Below are 5,202 nucleotides of genomic sequence, written 5' to 3' on the forward strand. Positions count from 1 at the left end.
CTCCTGACAGGTAGGCCACCTGACCATGCTCACCTGGAAATCTGGATCTGCTCCTGGGCCCCATATGCCCCTAACAGAACCACAGAGGACTGGATTTGTAGGTCAGAGGACCTCCCACCACACCTGTCTTATTGGCAGCCCTGCCCGGATGTCCTGACTTAGGGACTCCTGACCACGTGCTGGGTCTCTGACCTCCTGAAAACCCAGATCCTTAGTGGCTGTCCCCATTTGCCCCTAGGGCCACATTCCCACCTCCTTCCGCCTCACCCCTGCCTAATGGGAATCTTCATGTGCTCCTGGATGAAGGTTCCCATTGCCCATCAGTGCCTCTGTCTGCCCAGGGGATATTCACCAGCTGTCTCTTCAGAGGACCTCATCCACAGGGAAAGTTCACCAAGGACTCTGCGACGCTGGTTACCTTCATGGAAAAAAGCCCTTGCTTTTTCCAGTTAAAAGGAAGGGGAAAGCGACTCGTTTTAGCAACATGTAGGAGTCATTCCTCACTGCTTCATTAGGCTTCCTGTTTAAAGAGGTATTGGTGACACAAGAATAATCTGTCTACTCATGCGCATATTAATCCATAAGCAAGGCCCTGGTCTGTGTTAGGCTCCACGCATGGCAAGGGGGATAATGAACAAATCATTCTTACTTTGCCACCAATGTAGCAGGAGTGAGTGTCTGCATGAAGATGCAGTGCTTTGGAAATGCAGTATTTCTTTTTACATCTTTTCCCACTTCTTACCTTCAGAATAAATCTTTAAGTAGAACATTATCAAATTCTTCACAGAGGCAGGCTGTACAAGGCATCCTCATTGTCTGTCATAAATATAATATCTTTTAAAATCTCCAGCACAACTTATGGGCGTGTTTCCTCTCATAAATCTAGGCTGCCTGTCTCACATCAAATTCCGCTTTTCAAGCAATTTTACAGCTAAATCCTCCCACATAATTTGTAATAGTTTCTTTACGAAGGACATGAGGCTAACCGTGATCCTTTACTGACTTATGTAGCATTTACCATTTTCCTGTTTTTAGAATCCTTATCCCTTTCAAGTGGAGTTCTAAAAATATCAGTTTAAGCCACCAACTAATTTCTAATCCTTGCTCCTATTCATACTGACAGATGAGCAGTTCATCTCCTAGCCTTTGTCCTTTACTTGATTAAGCAATTCTCCACTTTTCCTGACAATTTGATTATTGACAATATGACCAAGTCTGACTTGGCACCAGGCAAGAAGGTATTCTTGCAAACGGAGGTCCTGAGACCAGCTTAGAGAAAGAGTTACCTGAGAAAGCCCTTCAGGTAACTCTTCTATATTTTTTCCTCCCCTTTCCATTCTCTCCTTGGACAAGAAATCACAATTCCTATCCTAAGTGCTGGGTTAATATTTCAAAATGTAGATTAATTTTCAATTCTCCGTGGTTAGTACCCTTCATGGTACAGAGATAGGCATCCAGATTTTGTTACTGTCTTAAAAGGTCTAACAGCAGGTGGTCTGGGCAAACCACAGAAGCTCGAGCCTCATCTGTAAACGGAGAGGGATTCTCTGGTGAGCGGTGTTTCTGCCGAGACGGTGGTGGATGCTGTGTGGCATCCAGAACCCTCAAGGTGGAGGATCGTTGCTCGGCTGCGTCGCTCTCCAAGGGAGCTGCCCTGGGCTAAACAGAAGCTCCTCACCCGTGCCTCCTCCTCCCGGAAGCCCACATGGAATGACTAGTTGCTGCAGAGGTGCGGTGGCCCAGCCCCTTTGCCTCACTTGGGGCTCCTCTGAGGGGCATCCCAGCTCCAGAACTTCTAGTGTGCTCACTGCTGCACCCAAATTGTACTTCAGCTTCGCCCTCTGCCCTCCCCCACTTCCCTCATGTCCTTTTATAGGTGCTTTTCATGAGTGCACCCCTCAATCAGCCCCTACACACCACTCTCCACTTCAGAGTCTGTGTCCATGGAACCACAGTTGGCACCAGAGTGATCCCGGGAAGTCGACTCTAAAATGGGCCTTTTGAACCAGATCACCTGCCAGCTGGCAGTGAGGCTGGTGATGAGGACCCCTCACTGGAGGTCGTGGGTTGAACTCTGTTCATCCCTGGCATGTGCAGGGAAACAGTTGTTAAAGTTCTTAATGCTATCTGACTTCAAGACTCACTATAAAGCTACAGTAATCATGACAGCATGGTATTAGCAAAAGATTAGACAAATAGATCAGTGGAACAGAATAGAGAGCCCAAAATAGACTCACACAAATACAGTCAGCTGATCTTTGACAAAGGAACGAAGGCAATTGAATGGTGGAAGAATAGTTTTTTCAACAAACAGTGCTGGAACAATTGGACATCCACAAACGAAAAAAAAAAAAAAAATCTAGACATAGACTTTACACCTTTCACAAAAATGAACAAACAAAATGGATCACAACTTAAAACCACATAACTGTAAAATGCAAAACTATAAACTTCTAGAATATAACATAGGAGAAAATCTAGGTGACCTTGGGTTTGGCAATGAAGTTTTATTTACTTTTATTTTTTTAATTTAACTATAGCTGATTTACAATATTGTGTCAGTTTCAGGTGTACAGCTTAAGATTCTTTTCCATTATGGTTTACTACGAGATACTGAGTGGAGTTCCCTGTGCTATACAGTAGGTCCTTGTTGGTTATCTATTTTACATGTAGTAGTGTGTATCTGTTAATCCCAAACTCCTAATTGATCCCTCCCCCTACCTTCCCCCTTTGGTAACCATAAGTTTGTTTTCTGTATCTGGGAGTCTGTTTCTGTTTTACAAATAAGTTCATTTGTTTTTTTTTGTTTGTTTAGATTCCACATGTAAGTGATATTACATGGTATTTGTCTTTGTCTGACTTACTTCACTTAATAAGACAATCTCTAGGTCCATCCATGTTGCTGCAAATGGCATTATTTCATTCTTTTTCATGGCTGAGTAGCATTCCATTGTATATATGTACCACATCTTCTTTATCCATTCATCTGTCCATGGACATTTAGGTTGTTTCCATGTCTTGGCTATAGTGAATAGTGCTGCTGTGAATATAGGGGTGCATGTATCTTTTCGTATTATGGTTTTCTCAGGGTATATGCCCAATAGTGGGATTGCTGGGTCATATGGTAATTCTATTTTTAGTTTCTTAAGGAACCTCCATACTGTTTTCCATAGTGGCTGCACCAATTTACATTCCCACCAGCAGTGTAGGAGGGTTCCCTTTTCTCCACACCCTCTCCAGCATTTGTGGTTTGTAGATTTTTTGATGATGGCCATTGTGACCAGTGTGAGGTGACAGTTCATTGTAGTTTTGATTTGCATGTCTCTAATAATTAGCGATATTGAGCGTCTTTTCATGTGCCTATTGGCCATGTGTATGTCTTCTTTGGAGAAATGTCTATTTAGGTTCTCTTCCCATTTTTTGATTGGGTTGTATTTTTATATTGAGTTGTATGAGCTGCCTGTATATTTTTTCAGTCACATCATTTGCAAATATTTTCTCCCAGTCCATAGTTTGTCTTTTCATTTTGTTTATGGATTCCTTTGCTGTGGAAAAGCTTATAGGTTTGATTAGGTCCCGTTTGTTAATTTTTGCTTGTATTTCTTTTGCCTTGGGAGACTGATCTAAGAAAATATTACTCTGATTTATGTCCAAGAATGTTTTGCCTATGTTCTCTTTTACGAGTTTTTTGGTGTCATGTCTTATATTTAGGTCTTTAAGCCATTTTGAGTTTATTTTTGTGTATGGTGTGAGGGTGTGTTCTAATTCATTGATTTGCATGCGACTGTCCAGCTTTCCCAACACCACTTGCTAAAGAGACAGTCTTTTCCCCATTGTATATTCTTGCCCGCTTTGTCGAAGATTAAATGCCCGTAGGTGTGTGGTTTTATTTCTGGGCTCTCTATTCTGTTCCGTTGATCTATGTGAATGTTTTTGTTGGCGATGACATTTAAATACAACACCAAAAACCTGATCTATGAAAGGAAATATTGATAAGTTGGGCTTTATTAAAATTAAAATTGTCTGCTCTGTGAATAACATACTAAAGGAGTGAAAAGACAAGCCACAGTCTGGGAGAAAATATTTAGAAAGCAAGCGTCTGATAAAGGACTTGCATCCAGATAGACACGGAACTCTTAAAGTGCAACAGGAAGACAACCAACCCAACTGAAAACCGGGTGGAAGATCTGAGCAGACAGCTCGGCAAGAAGATACACAGATGGCAAGGAAGCATGTGACGAGATGCTCCGCATCGTATGTCGTTAGGGAAATGCAAGTTCAAACAACAGTGAGACACCACTAGACACCCATTAGAAAGGCTGAAATCTGAAACTCGGGCAACACCAAATGCTGGTGAGGACGGGGAGCAACGGGAACTCTCGTCATTGCTGGTGGAAGACAGGGCGGTGGTTTCTTACGAAGCCAAACATGCTCCTGCCACACGATCCGGCAGTCACGTTCCTCAGTGTCCGCCCAACTGAACTGAACACATGTGTCCACGCAAACACCTGCACATGAATGTTTACAACAGCTTTAGTCATAACTGCAAAACCTGGAAGCAACCCAGATGTCCTTCAGCAGGTGACGGATAAACTGTGGTCCATCCAGACAATGGAGTATCATTCAGCGCTAAAAAGAAATGAGCTGTCAGTCCCTGAAAAGACATGGAGGAGCCCTAAATGCACATCACGTGAAAGAAGCCAGTCTGAAAAGGCTACAGACTACGTGATTCCAACTCTATGACCTTGTGGAGAAGGCAGAGCTATGGAGACAGTGAAAAGATCAGTGGTTGTCAGGGGTTTGAGGGGGAAGGATGATCAGGTGGGCACAGGGGGTTTTTAGGGCAGTGAACCTGTTCTGAATGATAATGTAATTGTGGATACAGGACATTATCCATTTGTCAAAACCCATAGAACCGGAAAACACAGAGAGAGAGCTTGAACATAAACTATGGATTTTAGTTAATAATAGTGTGTCAATATTGATTCATCAATTGTTGCAAATCTACCTCACTGAGGCCAGATGGTAATAACCAGGGAAATTGTGCAGGAGGAGGGGAGTATATGGGAGATCTCTGCTCAAGTTTTCTGGAAACCTAAAACTGTTTTAGAAAATGAAATCTAGGGACTTCCCTGGTGGTCCAGCAGTTAAAACTCTGTGCTCCTAATGCAGGGGGCCCAGGTTCGATCCCTGGTCAGGGAA

At 43.0% G+C, this 5,202-nt stretch overlaps 1 non-coding gene across 1 annotated transcript; it reads left to right on the top strand.

The window, feature by feature from the left end:
* The first annotated feature begins 5,129 nt into the window (after positions 1-5,129).
* On the top strand, positions 5,130-5,202 carry TRNAR-CCU (transfer RNA arginine (anticodon CCU)). The gene has a single exon. It is a non-coding gene; the product is annotated as a tRNA-Arg (tRNA).

This window comes from Eubalaena glacialis, chromosome 13, assembly GCF_028564815.1.
Source record: "Eubalaena glacialis isolate mEubGla1 chromosome 13, mEubGla1.1.hap2.+ XY, whole genome shotgun sequence".
NCBI lineage: Eukaryota > Metazoa > Chordata > Mammalia > Artiodactyla > Balaenidae > Eubalaena > Eubalaena glacialis.